Here is a 19,409-nt window from a genome sequence, read left to right as displayed (position 1 = left end):
CAGCATGTTAAGTCAAAATTTTAGTCAAAATCAAAAGCGTGCTGTTTGAAGTTCCCTGTTCTTTGACATCTATGGTTCAATAAAGAGGTACCGCGTGAAAGTACTAGTGTAGTGTGATATATTAAAAATTTGTTCTAACCTATTGCTATGGTAGTTAATCCTGTTACATCATCACATCTACGGCGAATACGAGTTCAAATAATCCTAGGGATTATTTCTCTGAATGTTGAGCAGTGATTATTGACTGCCGATATAAAAGCCATGGGCCTATACCATGGGATGATGAATTACCACACGTAGGCTATTCACATTTGAATGATAACACATCTGCCACTCAACTAGATTAAATGTAGGCTAAATCTATCCAGAATATTTCCAATACGCAGAACATTTACACTACGCATACTATTGTTAACTTTCATCTCTTGATTTTTAGTTTCTGAATAATAGACAAATGAAAAACGGATAGCTTAAAATAAGCCACTCTGCACAATCTTTTGCAGAAACCAAAACCCTTTACCCCTCATAAGCACGAGGTCCTCGTTGTGTCGGTGAGTAGTTCTGTTGGAGTCCTCGGAAGTAATGCGCACCCCACTCACACACACCTCACACACCCCTACAAAAATCCCACATCACACAACCACATGCAAATTTTCACCACCACTTGCTTCACCACCACTTGCATTATATATCATATAGCCTATGATATTGGAAAATGCCTTTACTTCACTCTAATTTGTATTTCCTCCTTTGTTCCTTTCTCTGCGCTCCTACCAGCATTATTATTATAAAAGCATTATTGGTTTTTAGTCTAATATTAAATGTAATATCACAATATCTGTGGAAAGCATTACAAGGTTCTGTTCACTTCTAATTACAGTTCATAGAAAGATACCACTACAGTTCATTGCTTTGTCACGATTCTGACAATAGCCAAACTTGTTCAGTATCATTTAGGCATGCCGCATGCCAAAAACACTTTCAACCCTTTGTTCTAAAGATTTCGTCACTGATGATTAGCATTGGTACCTTACTATCGGTTTGATTCTGTTCATGCTCATCCATATGAAGGATTACTTTCAGCAAGTTAAATCCCAATCGGACCAGGTTTAAAATTTGGCCCCTAGATGACCTTGGATGACCTCGATTTGATTTTTATATGTTTCCCTAATATCGCGGATTCCACCCAGCAAGTTTAAGCCCAAACGGACAATGTTTAAAATTTGAACACTCCAAGACCTTTGACCTCCGATGACCTTTAAAACCACCAATTCAACATCGCGTGCACACTCTATCCAAAATATCAGATCGATATGTCGAAATACGTCGAAACCCATAGCCGGACAGAGGGTTAACCCCTGATGATCCTCTTGAATTCTTTACATGTTCCCGTCATATTGAGGATTCTCTTTACCGAGTTTAAGCACAAACAAGAAAAGGTTACATTTTAGCCCCTAAATAACCTTTGACCTCGGATGACCTCAATTTTATTTTTTCATATTCCCCTCATATCACGGATTCCACGCACCAAGTTTAAAGTTAGTAACTATTTTAATCTGTTGCGATTTGGTCGTTCTTGCGAATGGCAGTGAGCTTTGGCAACAGATGCATCGATCTTGTGTAGGCGTGTAGAAGAACAGATATACTTTTGTAGGTCATGCGGTTCTTGTGTTTTGTTGTAAAGAGGGCTGAAACAACACCACCTTTGTAAAAGGTACATAACTCATGAACAACAATAAATCAAGCACGTTTTCTAAGTAGACAGAGACCGCCAGTGGCGTCATAGTGCAGTTATGCTGCACAGCAAACATGATTCGACCTTTCCAGTACTGAAACCTGATTAACAGGAAATTACTACAGCAAAATCAATCGATAAAGTCTAGTCCATCCTCCATATTGAATAGTGGGCTGCACTTATGCCCAAATATGTCACTTGCCAATCAATAATCACCCACTTAAAATCCCCTGACTCTCTCCACTGACCAAAGTTATGGACAGTTTTGGGAGTTTTTGTTGTTATCTGTCATTTACATATCAGGGAGGTACGACCATTTGCAGATGCTCCACCTACTCAGTTTTTAGCCCACATGTAACATATACTATTCTTGATTGACAACATATACAAATATCCGTCAAGTGGTTGAGTTTTAATGCCCTTTGGAAGAGAGCGATGAGTGATAGTCACTAAAAGTTGCATTCGATTTACACAGGGAATTTTGCAAGCCATACCGTGCCCTTCCTTACTAAAACACAAAAGTACGAATATTTCCAAGCATCTAAATTAGCTAAAAATTTAGGACATGTACAAAACCATATTTTCTAGAATTTCAGAGAGTACAAAAAATATTGGCCGGCTAGTTTTCACACAGTGACGTTAACTAGGCTATGCCCTATACCTCTAACAGGATGTTATGCCTTTTCTTTCCTTCGAATAATGCAGAAATGTTTGCGACACAGTTTCACTGCAAGATGATTACCCCATTTATTCCACTTTGCACTATAGGAAAATTGACAGTAACTGTAGATTTCTTTATGACATGGGGAGGATGGGGTTAGAAAAAAATTCTTGAAGTATAGTGAATCCAGCACTTTTTGGCGACAGAATAAATTTATGGTACAGATGCACGCGAATTTTGCCATATTGAAGCTGAACTGATGAAATATGGTGCAAAGTGGAATAAATGGGGTAATCATCTGGCAGTGAAACTGTGTCGCAAACATTTCTGCATTATTCGAAGGAAAGAAAAGGCATAACATCCTATGTAATTCATGGAATTCAAATATGTTGTTTGTTTATTTCAGTGGTTAGGTTAGTAAATTCTAGTTGTTCCATGACCTAGAATACAATTTCTAAATAAAAATCACCTGAGACAATAAAACTAAACAGAAAAATCTATATATAACAGATGAGTACGTACTCTTTGGAAAGGTAAACATAAAAACTAAAATGTATACAAAAATAATACAAAGAGGTTAAAAAGCATCGTAACCAACATAAAACCTAAAACGGTGATTTGCTGTGCGTGGTGCGGGTTTCTTCATCATTTAACGCATGTCATTACATCCCTTTGTTTTCCCTTGACGAAAAAAGAATTCAGTCCCAGCCTTCGGTAAATTAACGATGATATACGGTAAAACGTGAATATACTTTTTTATGATATTTAAAAAAACTTTTCATACGTGGAATAAAAATAAATCTTTAGGACTTGAATATAGAAATTTTTAATTTAGAGAACAAGCATTGGACGTACAAAGGATTTTAATGGTTTAAATTCTTGCTGATATAGTGTCCTCTATCTTGCTCTCAATTAATGAGTAAAAAAATGAAGGAAAATTTATCATTCGTATTGATCTTCTTAGGGATGAAATCAAAACTCGATCCCTGGTTACCGCTTTCCATTGTTTAGAACAATAGAAATCTGTTCCAACCGGACGGAACCGCTCGACACCGGCGGTCGACCGCCGCTCCGGTCGAGGTTTGATTTTATACCTATATGTATCCAGAAAGACCAATAACCTTTTATCAACAAATTTCCTCTTAAAATTTCACAGTGTTAATTCCTGAGCTTACAACATCCTATTAAAACAGTGATCTTGACGTATGTATATTTCATTTTAATTAAACGGGTGATTAATTCGCAAAACGTTTTTCTTAAGGTTATTAACTATTGCTTCGACCAACAATACCTCGTCTACCCTTAATGCCATGTAAAACGGATGTTGAGGAACTCAAGCAGTCACAACTCTCCCATAGAGACACTTTACCAGTATCATAAATTTAAGTAACAACAACAATAAAAACAGACACCATATTATCATCACAATTAGCAGAAACAGCAACAAGATATATCAACAGAAAGAGGATGGGAAGAAGAAGAAGTACAACAACAACAACAACAACAACAACAAAATAATAAAAACAAAGACAACTACAGCAAAAACAACGACAACAACAACAAAAGCAATAATAATAACACAAATAGCGACAATGTCATCTCTCGTGGTATCATCCACCATTAGCAGCATCAAGAACAGCACAAACAACAAAAGGAACAACAATAACAACAAAAGCAATAATAATAGCAAAAGCAACAATAACACCAACAACTGCAACAATATCAGCTTCGTTAAATGATGGAGAGATCACATATGTTTTTGACTCAAGTGACTTGATAAATAAGACTCTCAAAGTATACACAAATTGAACAAAATATTTGAATTAAATAAGTAGATAAATCATTCCAGTGGCAGAAGTTCCTCAAAAAGTTAAATTGGCTGTGCAATTTTTGTTAAGTTCAATGGATTATATCTATGGTAACTTTAACACATGATTGATTAATATTACGAGTCAATAATTTGAGCATTGTGTAATAGTATTTGTAACACTTTATAAAAGTTGCGTTATACAAAATGTAAAATTACCATATCTTGTAATTATGATGATGATAACAAATCAAATGCTACATTGCTATCAAATTCATCATCAAAAATGCTTATAAACTGACCTGTGGAAATACCCTGTGTAGACTCTGGAGCCCCAGTGAACAAAGACACTAAATGATATATATAAACAAACATATATGTCTAAACAGCATCCAACAATATTCGTCTCTTAGCTTCATTGGGTCTTGTTTCATTGAGCACGGAAAGCATTAATGTTATCACTTTATGATACATTCCAGACATTTATATACCATTTGACGTATTTCATGTATTTCATATTGTCGAGAGTCACTACACATAGAAAATACATTCAAATCAAAAAATAACGTTAGCTCAGATGTACTGAAACAGCTTGATGTAGTCCTAAGATCTTTATTTCAAATTGCGTCGTATCAAATCGTATTTTAAACAAAACGGACGTTCAGCTTTGACAACAAAATCGTCGAAACGGTCATTTTCCCATTTTACTTACCTCTGCCACTTCACCGGCCTCGTTCGCCGTAAGTCGCTAACGACTATTCGCTTATAATTGCTCCTCAGTCACTTCTATTCCAAATATATAGTTAATATATAGTCAAATATAAGTTAACAAGGTCATCAAGAAAGAGATTGCAAGAACCTCACACTTCCATGTCTAATAGCATTTTGAGATTAACACTGAGCTTAGCTGGTAACTGCGCTGAAGATATATAGCAATTGGTACGTTATGTGTTTGAGTAGATGACGAGTGTATTGTTTTAGTCCAACACTAGATACACTACTTGGTATTCTTCCATTCAGAAAAATGCATATTTGTATGCTATGATGACGTAGAATATATGCAAATTAGTGGGTTGGTGTTGCGACCAATCACATCAAAGCTCATCAATCATGCCAATATGAGCGCGGTGCCAGATTCTGACACAAGAAACAAAATATTCTTGGCCGGAATTCACGAAAGAGAATAAAATTGTCTTGAACTGAAATGGTTGACTACGTTGTTAGGATATTTATATGGTTTATCAATAACGCCAAATACTAGTGATCTGATTGACGGCTTATGCGTTATATGTTTAATGTGAAACAAAACAATCTCATCTAGGTCCGACTAGTCAGGTCAGAACCACAGTTCAGGACCACTGTGACACAGGACTAAATGAGACCCCGTTTATCTCACCTTTTATGAGCACAAGCCAGTATTTTCCCAGATTAATCTTTGCTCATTTTTCTTGCACACCCCGTCCGTCTTGCAGTGTTATCTTAATGCTCAAGGGTCACTGAGGTAACACCTATGGTAATTACATTCTTTCAATTTCTTATTAATTTTTCATAGTTTATTTGAAAATATGAAATCAATTTGCGATAATTTGCTGCGACGGTATTGGATACGGATGCTTGTACTAACTTAGTGGTATTAGAGGTAGGCATATCGGCGCGCTAACTTGAAACACCAAATTTTTTGCCGCCAAACGACTTTCAGATAATTGTGGGACCATCCTTTGGTGGTTTTATTGTACGGTATTAAATCTAGCTTCTGCGGACGTTCACGTACGATAGAGAACGTATTTCGCAAATACTAAACAAGCAATTACGGTCGTTTGCAGACATCCAGAAACCGAGGACGGTCCCTCATTTCAGAGTGGTCCACGGTTTAAGGTTAGCAACTATTTTAAACTGTTACGATTTAGTAGTTCATAGCATCTTGCAAATGGTAGTGAGCATTGGCAAAAATTGCATTGATCAATTCATAGCGAGTGTGTAGAAGAATCAAATATCATAGATATCCTGTTCTGAGTTATGTTGTAAAGAGGGCTGAAACAACAACACTTTTGTAAAACGTACATAACTTATTAACAACAATAAATCAAGCAAGTTTTCAAAGTATATGATTTGTAGAATGAACTTTTGCAAAACACAAAAGTGTCATTTTTCAATAATATATTAATTTAGATAATGAAAATCGATTATTTTTTACTGCTTCGACCAACAATACCTAATCAGTGTAAATGTGTAGTGCGAGTGTGTGTCCTCGTTTGCTTGCACAAACCTACCCAAACAATACATTGCCATACACACTCACAAACAGCACTTACTAGCTAGCGTATCGGTCTTTGATGACGGCAAACTTTGATAAAGCAAACTTTATCGGGTAAGGAGAATAGTTGCAACTATACCATGATACGTATCAACATTGCGGTGATCTGCTGGCTAAATTCAAGGTCGTATCTTTCAAGGGCGAGATAAACCAAAATATAAACTAATTTGATCACAGTTAATCGTAACGCGTGGGTTTCTTAGATATTTAAAGGACCTGTAGTGTCTATTCGATATTCCTACTTTAGGAATAATATTGGCTGAGTGGAGTAGACCTGCATATCCATGCTTTTCAAAAAGCAAAGATGACAGTTGAAAGTGCATCAAAATATTGACATACTTGAACGTATTTCAATATGATAAAAAACTATCTTTGTCATGTTTCTCTAATAATATTTAATTGATAACTAAACAACCTTTACTACAATATCGCAACGATTGAGTCCCGGCTAAAACTATCATAATACCACGATACGCTTCTGTATTATCATGACAAATCGTTGAGGACATTTCGAATAAACATGGCAAAACACATGAGGTTTTCAAACTTGTAACTCTAGCGTTCGCATTGAGCATCAGGATTCAGATTTATCGTGAATATTATAAGATGATGTTATATTGTTTACATTTAAAGTAGGACCGCGGTTCACGTCCCCTTATACGGAATTTTTTCTAAGCGACATTTAACAGTGTGTATTTTAGGTCTAGACAATATTCGCCATATTGCAGGAGGGTTAGAGTTCAAAGGGGAAAGGTTTAGTAGATTAGGTCACCCAGGCTCTCTCGCTAATATTATTCACTACTTGTAATAATTACCGGTAGATAAAAACATTGATTTGTTAAAATGTTTCCGATTCCTAAATACTTTACAGCATATTCTTTGGTAAATCTATCCAATATGACGGTGATTTTTGAGCTATCTACGCATCACATTAAACATCTTCTTCAATTATTCTTTGCGCATGGTCAAAGGTGCTCTCAGACTTAGACTGCTGCCCTCAGTCGTCAACCATCTGGATTGACGACTGAGAAAACTACGTGGAAAAAAGTGACGGATTTTGCAACAGGATTCCTGTGGCATAGAGCGTGCGCAGTTGTGTCCAAATTGACCTTTTGACCGAGTTTGTTGTTTTAGAAGTTCAGAGCGCGATCTTGTCACAGCGGCGCGGTACAGCGACGCGGTACACGGGCGCCGCTAGTCAGTCGCGCTACGGCGCATAACCAAAGTCGCATTGAATAGTTTTCAGAAGTCCGTCATGATTTGGGCTGTAAGATAATCAGTCGTCACTACGAAGCATGACAGTACATGTGAAGTGTAGACGGCTGATTGGAATTAGTCTATCTCAGACTAGCCACAGACTATCCGGTGGAAACCTCAACAAACAGGGACCATACGTTAATAATTACAAAATGGCGAAATATGTATCCTAGGTCGAACATAGACTGCTGCCCTCAGTCGTCAACCGTCTGGATTGACGACTGAGAAAACTACGTGGAAAAAAAGTGACGGATTTTGCAACAGGATTCCTGTGGCATAGAGCATGCGCAGTTGTGTCCAAATTGACCTTTTGACCGATTTTGTTGTTTTTAGAAGTTCAGAGCGCGATCTAGTCACAGCGGCGCGGTACAGCGACGCGGTACGCGGGCGCCGCTAGTCAGTCGCGCTACGGCGCACAACTGAAGTCGCATTGAATAGTTTTCAGAAGTCCGTCATGATATTGGCTGTAAGATAATCAGTCGTCACTACGAAGCATACACAGTACATGCGAAGTGTATACGGCTGATTGGAATTAGTCTAGGTCGAACAGTGGCGTGACCCCAGGGTCCCGACATTGCCCTTATGAACTCTCACCTTCCTGATTCGTATTAGTTAGAATTGTGGTCCACGACGAAGGAAATACGTTTGTGCCTGAAATTGACGGGTAAGCGTCATCGACGGTTTCTCATTGTATACCTCTTATCATCATATAAACATTTAACTCACCCAGATGTGTTTCAGGACAGTCCTGAGTCATGCACCCTACTTCATGAACTTGCTAAGCGAAGCAAGTAGTGGTTTTTAAATTCCATATCTGACTAAAATGTATAAAATGTTATCTGTTATTTTGTGTGTTATACATTATTTGTGGCAATCTTTAATAATCTATACTTTTTGAAGTTTTTATCTCTGTCAATTTATCACGTAATTTGACTATATATTTGGAATAGAAATAAATGAGGAGCAACTATAAAGAGCGTGGCGCAATGGTTAGGGTACTTGCCTTTAGTGCACGAGGTCCCACGTTCAATTCCCGGTGGTGGCGATTTGCTGGGATATTGACTTGGAAAACAAAAGTCTGAAATTAATTGGCAACATCTGTAGATTAAATTCAGACTTCCGCTCTCGCCATGATTCATTTAGAATTGGGTAAATGAATCATGAAAGTACCCCGTCCTTCGGAGGGGACGTTAAGCCGTCAGTCCCGTGTGCAGAGAGCCATACCTGTACATGTATCTCGCAGCCAGTTTCGAAAAGAGTAGGGTGTTAACCACTGACTGTTCCCAATCCGTCCCGGTTTTCAAATGGACCCCAATGGAAATAAGCTTCAATAGAGGCTTTCTTGGGTTATCCAGGGTTGTCAAAAACTCGAACAAATCAAATCAAATCAAACGGGGTAACCAATTGATAAAAATGAAAACAGTTACAATATGTAACAATTCATTTTAGGCAGTGCAAACTATTTCAGAAGCATACATGCTAGCTCTCTTTTTGTAGAAAAGCTATATTTTTGGCTCTGTAGTTTTGATATTTTGCTTGCTATCATGGTTGAATTATTGCTATAGATTGGTTATTTTTTTCGCTCAGGTACACCTGAGTGAATATATACATTCAGGTTAGACCTTGGAATAAAAATCAAAAAAATCGACCTCTGAACCTAAGTAGCTTTAAGTCGAGCCTCTTTTGCAAATGCTTTTGCTTTGTAATCACTAAAAATATTTTGTAGAATAATGCATGGTATCTCAGTAATAGAAATGCACTACATGCAGACTAATGCCAGCTCCAAAATTAACCTCACTCCTCATGACATAGTTCATAAATATATGCAGCAGTGAGATTTTAAACGGAGGTGGGGATGAAATATTAGCCTCATTTCCCATGAAATTATTTATAAAACTATGTTCTGTTGCCCTTAGTGGAGGGTTTTGTTACCTGGGAATGATAATCAGTTTCAATAATTATGAGCGTTGACCATGTTGACAGATTGATAGTGGTGTGGAAGTTCGCAAGTTACATATTGGCCATGAACAGATTTTGTTTTATGGACAATGTCAGCACAGATGTCAGCAAGCTAGGTCAGCCTGCATGGTTTTCCAAGTTTACCAAATGTCCGTGAACTTCTTAAATTTGCATTGAGAGGTAAGTAAGTAGGCGTGTTCTGACTGTTCTGGATTTGCCAGAAGTTCACAAGGGGTCATCTCATCCACACTATACACTGTGGTCATCTCATTCACACTCTACACAAGAGCCTCCACCGTGGCAGTATTATCTTTAAAGGAGAACTGCAGTGAAGAAACAAATTTATATCAAATGATTCTAAAATATTTATCAAGCATAGCCTGATTATTCAAAAACGTTTTTTCATCGTATTAGGGCAAAATATGAATAAAAACAACATTCCCTCGCCCAGTAATATTTCAAATTTGCCACTACTGCCGAAGGTGCTGATGGGATAGGGGCAAATATTATGGGATGGAATTATGACGTCACTGTGCTAAAAGGGCCTTGAGCTCATCATGCTCATGTTGAGTTTGTATACTAGTTTCACTGAGAGCTCGAGAGACTGAAAGGTGAACTGCCATGGCAGTCATAAAATAAATGTAGGAGCAGTCCCAATGCAAAAAGTGATAAATTGACTCTATAAATCAAGATTGAAATCCCATTTTTTCAGTAATTTGCAGCTATTTTGTGCAAAAAGTAGTAATATATTTGATCAAAAGTGCCGGGCAAAAGTGGACTGACCTTACGCAAAAACAGATTCATTTATGGGAGACTTGATCAAGACTAGCATTTCATCCAACCACTCCCAAGATTAATTTAAATTTATTTGCTCCAAAATGACAAAAAATAATTCAAAATAATTAGTATCATATCATTTAATAGGTCAAAATAAGTATTTATAGGATAAAATTAATGGAATTTTGAATATATTGTTCAGGGTATCGGAAGACTTAAAACAAGACTACGCCAGTGTTTCTACTTAGTGTCGGACTGCGTGCGAGTGCTGAAGTTGTGAATGTAAACAACTTGCCTATGAACTTTTCAACTTCATTTTTACTGATAAAGTTGTTGAAATGAGCAATTAGTAAGAAGGACAACTTGATCTTCCAATACCACATCTTTCTTTCAATCCACACAATGCCAACCAATTTTGAAGAAAATTCAGTCCATGCACAGGCATGATTTTCCCCGGATGAATTTATACTCACTAGTCACGGAAGTCATCGACCCGATACCAAAGGTGTGAGTTAGCCGGCGATTTATGCATAGCATAAATGTATAGCAGGCCCTATGCATATCGTCGAGAACGATAGTGGTATCCCCAGTTTTGTCTACACTTCTGCAGACTTTACATGGATTATTATATTCTCTTTTTACTGCTGAAATGGTGAGGGAAATAAATCAAGTGTTTAAATTCACTGGATAGGCCATTCACTTCTTGATTCAATTCACTCAGCATGTATAGCAGTTGTCGAATTCTGGATTGTTTATAGCCATTTACGATCCCGGCGGAACCAGCGGACAGTCACAACAAATGCTTTCAAGTGACCTGTTATATCACACTGACGATCCAAAAATGTTTGAAACAAATCAACAAACTTGTTCATCATTCATCAGGAAACAAATTACCAAACTTGTTCATAGGGATTGTCATGAATAATGACCCCTGTTATGCTGGCCGACTGACCTGAATTAGAGATGTTTATATTGCACATGGGACAATGCGTGATTTCGATAGTGCAATAACTCCCCATGCTACATCCCTGAAATTGTTTCAAAACCAATTGTAAGCATGGTTTTTATCAAAATAGTTACAGAAATCAGGTTTGGATTTAATTTATAAAAGTTTCATATACAATTTATTGTAAATACTGTTATAACATTAATGAAGTTTGAAACAGCAAGATCCAATTTATTATTTTCGTATAATAGCAACAGGAGCCATATAGACTCTGGTTCAGCACAGCAACGTCATAGGCTATGAATATTCATGAGCAAAATAGAGGCTTCCGTTAGCCAAAAAAATGTCTCAAAATTGCTTATTTCTATCTTATAAGACATTATATGTCAGTTTTATTGGCAATTATGAATAACAAACTATATAAGGTTTCATATGAAGCTTTGTTGTAGTTCCACTAAAGTTCTCCTTTAAGACCAACAGAAATTGGAATATTCCGCAGATACAAATTTATATCCACAGCATCATCTTCAAAACCAATAGATTGGAATATCCGCAGACGCAAATTTATCAAGTTTTATCATTTTTGGTAAAATGGCATCCGAACTTGAGCAGAGCCCGAACTTGAGCAGAGCACATTGGAGGTATAGGGCTTAAATTATTTTGTTTTTGTTTTTTGTTTTGTTTTTTGTGAAAATGATGCATTGGTGATAAAGTGGTGTAACATTTAAATTGAATTGTATTATTCAGATCGTTATAACATGTACAACTTAAAATTTACTTTTCATTTTCATGGGTAACATTCAATTGCATACATGTCTGTTTCTGAATCACTAAATGTGACATAATATGTTAAAGGGTATTTCACAATCCTAGCATACACTTTTTATGAGATTTGTCAGTAGATCTATATCCACAAGCAAAAACTTAAATCTCACAACTTCAGTTGATCAGATTCCCGGGATCAGATTGTTTGTTTGCAAGTATAAATAAGCATATATGCTAGCTATTGGTAGCATTTTGATACAGGCTATGTATATATATGGCCCATATACTTGCTGTGTTATTTTGGGAACAAATTTGACCATAGGCTTGTTAAACGAATTAATCAGCAAGAATTATTTTATACAGAAACTATTTTGCCAGAGGTTTCCAGTGGTATAAAATTCTGAATAGGCTGAAGTGCAAATTCGCAGCAGGATCCGCCCAATACAACAACATTCTTAATTATATTGAATTCTAAAACTACCTGTTTCAATATATTTTAGCTTATCTTCTCCATTATATTGCACACATGCAATGTGCCTGAATAGGTATAGTTCCATAGACCTTCAACTTACTACATGTATCCCTCTCTTGTTGAAATTAACCCCACTGCCAAGGTCCCATTTCCCGGTTCCATTTATGCAAAATTTGCCAAATCTGTCAATACTTGTGTTTTTAACTAATTGGTAATTCTGGGAATTATACACAGAACAAGCCGACTATTAACCAGAACCAAATTTATTGTCTTATGTGTCAGAGAGAAAAGCCCCAAGACAATTTTGGCTATTTAGCTCAATTACTGATCCATAAAATTACAAGCATCACACACTGGAGACCTTCACTTTTTATAGCGGAACAGTGGCCACTAATGAACTTCCCAGCACTCACTATACCCCAATGGCCTCATCCCAAAGGCATACTTCAATAATCTCAGTTAAACAACATAGTGTCCAATTCAACCTCCAATTGCCAAGTATGAGTTTGGTATCCAAATTTTCAAAGGTCATCCAATGAACGTACAAACATATTGGGGTTGAAGAACAGTGCCCTAATAAATGAGCATGTTGTGGATCGTAATAATTAACCATGGACTGTAGAACAGGCCCAGTTCTATACCTTCAACTTTTACCCCCTATTTATAGTTGAAGTCCAATGCAGAGGTCGCTCACATTTTACATCACTCACCCACAACTCAGCCCAAATTTATATTTTTATCATCTAACAAGAATGACAGCTGCCTCAAGACTCCTTTCCTCAAAGTTCCTTTACCTAAAAATTAATTGACACTGCCTTTCAACATGAAAGGGAGGGTAACAGTTGAAGGTATGCGAAACTATACCTGTGCCTATGTATGATATTATTAATAATATCATATTGTTTCAGTATATTCAAAGGAGCTTAGTGCGGAGGCATGCATCGCATTAGTAACGCTATTTAAACAAAAATCATATTCTCATTCAAGCATGTGAGCACATGAACAACTACAATAAAACACTGCATATGTTCACATCAAAATGCAGTATCACTAGAAAAAAATGATCAGTCATCAAATATATTTAATTTCAAACTTCTTCTTGAACAGTTAACCAGTAAAACAATGTCATGAATAGACTTATAGTACACGCTTATAACAGGATAAAATTGCCTTGAATATTACTCTGTCACCTGCATTCGCATTTAATATTAGTTTCACTTTAAAGAATATTTACCCTGTCCATTCTTCTAGGTAGGTAATTCATACATATTATTATAACTGTATTCTACTTCACTATTGCCTCATATGATACATTGCCTCTTGCTTTACTCTAAAAGACTATGTTATTGTTACCTTATATATTAAACATTTTACTGCGTCAATAAACATAATATCGCCCTAGTAGATAAAAAACAATGTCTCCAACTGTTCATTCAATCTATACCCATTCCAGCTCAAATAAATGCGATGCCTGCACATCCATCATAACAGCCACAAGGGTGCATAAATTCCACACTGACCAACTGCCTCCTACCTACAAGTACAAACATGACTTACAACCGACCTACATTCCACAACCATGTTTTCCAATCGTGCCTGAGCGCTCCCTTTTAAAGGGTTTTTTATTATGCTTGCTACCTACTTGTAACTAGATTCAATCATTTGCTGTATATATATTTTTGTTGTTTGTTCCTGAGGAAGGGCAGTTTATCTGCTCGAAACGTCGGTTGCATTTATGTTTACTTGTGTCTACTATCCATTTGGTTTTGGATTTTTACTAGTGTAGAATCAGTGTACACCACCATGGTTTACATACAGCATTAGTTTTTATCTTGTCTTTGTCTTGTTCCCCACATCAAGTTGGTATACCCGGTTCGAATCTTTCTACAGAACTATTTGAGATAATTTTCGTAGATACTCAAAGTTATAGGACATTTTTTTAATCACTTTACTCAGGATACGTCATATACACTTTTCCCCTTCTTCTCATAGGTTTAAACTGGCGCCAAACACGACCGCGTGTTGTTAATTGAGTTGAATTTCTTACAATCATATTATCGACAGCTAGAAAAAGTTAAAGCCGCTCAAAAATCTGAACCCAATCTGTATATCATGCATTTATACGTACAAATAGATTTTCCTAATATTTTTCCATATCTTATATATTTATACAGAATGTATAATTTGATACTGAAACATGGCGACGCCCGGAAGATGGTTTGTCCGCGCCATCCCGAATTTCATTTTACATGTTCTGTCTTCGTTTGCTATCATCGTAAGCTAACAATAACATTTTAAAGCACATTACATGTATGTAAAAGCTTTTGAGTATTGAAATACAGAATGTGATGTTTATATTGTACATTAATGAATAGCGATGTAGATATCAAGATCATGATACATGAATATGAAAACAGTATTACCATGTTTCCTGAAGACAAATTAGCATAAAGTGATTCATAACTTTCAATAATAGAGAGATTGCGATTTCCAAACGTAGGTATCGGACGTACGTTGATCTATTCAAAACCACTCTCCTGTATCGAAGTGAAGTCACGTATTTAGCCAGTTTTGAAGATTTTCTACGTGCGAAATAAACGTAGATACATCGTTGAAATACAATATGTTAAAGACAGTCAATGATAATGAACATACGAAGGAAAGTCTAATTACTATTATGATCCTTTTTGTTTGTAACAAATCATTATAATAAAGGTACAGCGATGTGTTGAAAATCTACTAAATTTATACGCGATGTCCATACGCAGAGATTGCCCATTGAAATGTGTGTGATACTTTGCGTACAAAAAATGACATTGCGATTTCCCATTTTGGATTCAAACGTAGTATAAAACGCAGATGCTACGTTGAAATATGCTGATTTTACCTCATGTCGAAATTCATGCAACGCGCCCAATTTTCTGGACGAAAAAGTCTCATTTTGAAAGTAAAGTCATGATATATGGCTGTAGTGATCTTTAATCTACCAAAATATGTGTTTTTGGGTAACTATAATATTTGGGGAGCACAAAAATGCAATTAGGTTTAAGCAGCATGTTAAGTAAAAATTTTAGTCAAAATCAAAAGTGGGCTTTTTGAATTAGGCAGAGACTCAGTAGCCTGCGCTTACTGTTAATTTTTCAATCACTACGCCCTCTATCGACCTAGATTAGATTAGATCAAATATTATAGTCTATATTCCAGCCGACTTGTTCTCCTTCGTGAGCACAATTTAGTTTGGAACCGAAAACGTACGGTCCACGTGCTGCGTTTGGAACATCGCAATCTCTTTATTAACGGTGATAAACGTAATTGCATGCAATATTAAAATTAAACACAGGTCTGGTACAATTTTATTTTTCTTAGCCGCTTACCTGCGATGTTCAGATATTTATTACAAGTATCTCGTATTTTGTACGCATTATCTTAATTTAACTAAATAAATATCTTTCGAAACCGACATTTTGTTTATACATTAATCATGAAAGTGTGGCTGCTAAGTTGCAAAATTGCTGATTACAATTATATTGGTCGCCGTTACAGTTAAAGAACAGACGATGAATTAATACTGACACAATGAATAGATATTATCAGGTATAGAAAAAAATCACTTGGTTTTGACAAGCAAGCAAAAGTTAATGACTTCAGGAAATGACAAATTGAAAATCGGACAAAGCAACACGTGAACCAACTGGGAGAATACCATATTATTATGGGAATGATATGGACAAGATTATAATGGATGAATTCATGAGATTGGATCAAATAACCTTCCTCCATTTTCACACCAGCTTCCCAGAAGATTTAACAAGCTTCATAATTATATAGTTATCATCTATAGCATGGATATCATTTTAACGGTATAGAATATTATAACAAAAGCATGGAAATATACAATGCTGAGCTACTGTGGGGTTAGAAAACTGCTGTTGTATGAAGTGGAAGGGCGAAACACAGTGTCATCGCCCCGATATATCCATTGTAGAAATCGCCATGGTAGGTTGAATCCACAGCCACGAAAGTTCATTTTATTCCCACCTTATGAGACGCATATAATTAGCCAAGTGACCTGACTAAGGCTACTGACAATAGTCGGGTAATTGATTTCTCACTGTGTGAGTAAGCTTGTATACGACATTGCGGTCAATGGTCATACTACCTCCACTGGAGCAACGCAATATAAAATTAGAATTTTGGTCAGATTTTGAGTTCAAGACTCACGGCCTTTTCTCAAAGCGCAAACTAACGACTATCATATCTGTTCAACACGTATTTTCAAGTGTATGAGACCAGATCTGGTTTCTTGAGACGAAATCATTTACGGGAGATATTCATCATTTTCTAACCTGGTATCCGAAGATTTTCGTCTGATATCAAAATCGTGCATAGCAATTCACGTGCATCGATCCCGTGTATTCATTTTAGTGTCTCTGCTGCACCAAATAATTGAATATATGAATACAAAAGCCACCCAAGTCCATTCTGTGGTCAAATTGAGTTAAGCATGGGAAATTGTTGCTATAGGCCTACATAGGCCTGTTGTATGTATGAAAAAACAACTCAAATTCATCCTCTGTGTTTATTGAGCATGTGAAAAAATAGCATGTATGAAAAACCACCCAAGTCCATGACTTGAGTCTTGTAACACATTGGTTGAAATCCAGTATGTATAAAAGTCAGCTTGTAACACCTTCATTGCTGAAGAAAAAAATGGGTTTAATAAAGGAAAGTGTGTGGTTTATATTACATGGCAGAATGCCAATCAACATTATATATACCTGTGTGCTTTATTTTGTATTATCTTACTAGTGGTAATCTCATTCCAACATTGTTGTCTTTGTATATGATTCAAAAAACCACCAGAAGTCCAGAATTTAAAATGAACCCCACGAAGTCCCTGAAATGATAATCGCCATACTTAATACAGTTTAACCCACTCATTTGCAAGTAAAACTTACCATATTGACCAGGTAAATATAACTGAAGGAATTAAAATGATACACAAGTTTTTCTGTCAAAATCACTTCCCATGGACTTGGGTGGGTTTTGTATTCATGTATTCAATTATTAGCCAGGCGATGTCGGTGTGTGTGGGGTTAGAAAACTGCTGTTGTATGAAGTGGAAGGGCGAAGCTTGGTTATGTTTCTCTTCACCCTTCTTTTCTCTATCTCTCTTCTCTCTCCCCCTCCATGATGGCGGCGCATGGATATTGTTATAAACAGTGGCGTAGCCAGTGGGGATGCTACAAAACTCAACAATAAAAACTGTCATGTGAAGGGTTTCACAGATCACATCACATATGTCAAAACAAGTCTGAGCTTGGAATTGCCCATCTTTGCAAATATGCTGACTATTTTGAAATGATATAAGAAGAAGAACACAAAAAAAAAACAAGTTATAATATTAAGATAGATATTTCCAGTTCAAATAGTATATAAAAGGAATCGAAGTCTTATCAAATGATCTGCAACCAAGAGTTAGCCAACTGTTTAAATTATGCATTCCGCATGTTGATAAGGAAGGTACAAAATACATTCTAAATGTGGGAGAACATCTGTACAAAGGAAGTATCAAGGGAGAGAATTATAATCAATTACTAGTATCTGTAACCAAGTTCAATAAAGTTAGCACACTTTTTAAATATTACACATTCCGAATGTTACCATAGAAAGTACACCTGTAAAATATTGAACACTGGATTGCTTTAATTCTGTGCGCAGTTCCGGTACGCAGTTGGCCAATTGTTTACACTTTTAAGCTTATAAGGATAAGTGTGACGATCGTGTTTAACTAAGTGTTGAAAACTTTATCGAGTGTACTTAACTTTGAGTAAGATGTAAGGTGATTGTGGCTAATAGCTATCGCTTAGGGTGTTGTCGATCTCATCTTGTCCTTTTGTTCTTGGAAAATTCACTCGTGTCTCCATCGAGATATCACAAATATCTTGATATGTTTCCATTTCAGAAACTGGAATAATGAGGTCAAATCCCGGGGGTCAAATAGTGCAGAGTCTGTCATGCTTTATTTTACAGGCACGTAAAAAGTAAAGATACCTTCAATTCTGCAGTTTAAATATACCAAGTCCAGGCCAAGAGCTGCTGTATTAAGACTAGGCAATTTTTCCCTAAGTAACATTTTACGCAAACAATCATAAGCATGCATTTTAAGGAAGTAAACATGTCGAGTGTTGTTGCTGATGTATTAACAAAACATGTTCCCATTATATTGTTTTATTCGTTTGTTTGGTTTGTTTGTTTGTTAGTTTTTAACTATGAACGTAAAACAATACCATTCATTTTTCCCTACACTAGGGCATTCTCCCCTTTTCCCCAGTCAGAACAAAAAGCACCGAAATTCTCATGGGGCAAAAATCCAAAATTTTAAGATTTTTGCTCCCCCTTGTTTTGTTTCCTGATTATATTAATGCTTATCAGGGTAGTGTATAACCGTTGCAATAACTAAATAAATGAAAACTTGAAGGTACCGTGATACCAAACAAACATCAAAATGTATCCAAAACGACAGACTGTAACAGACAGTTAAAACGCGTTACAATAAGTATTCAGTATCGAAGCACACCACTCCACGCCATACATAAATTCTGCCAGTCACATTTCCCCAATATGAAATTTTTTTAAAGTAAAATTTTAATTTTAATTTTACTTCATTAAAGTTGGGCGGAAGCGGGGTTCGAACTCACGGCGGCGGACTGCTT

The 19,409-nt window shown here is 36.4% G+C and overlaps 1 protein-coding gene across 1 annotated transcript in view; it reads right to left on the bottom strand.

Annotated features, from left to right (window-relative positions):
• Window positions 1–5,336, bottom strand: part of LOC140137847 (uncharacterized) — a 41,611-nt gene extending 36,275 nt beyond the window's left edge. The window contains exon 1 of the mRNA XM_072159640.1: window positions 4,916–5,336. The gene's annotated coding sequence lies outside the window, so the exon portion shown is untranslated. The remainder of the gene's footprint in view (window positions 1–4,915) is intronic.
• Between the last annotated feature and the right edge of the window lie 14,073 nt (window positions 5,337–19,409).

This window comes from Amphiura filiformis, chromosome 17 (assembly GCF_039555335.1).
Source record: "Amphiura filiformis chromosome 17, Afil_fr2py, whole genome shotgun sequence".
NCBI classification, from domain to species: Eukaryota; Metazoa; Echinodermata; class Ophiuroidea; order Amphilepidida; family Amphiuridae; genus Amphiura; species Amphiura filiformis.
This window is presented reverse-complemented; position numbering and strand designations above follow the sequence as displayed.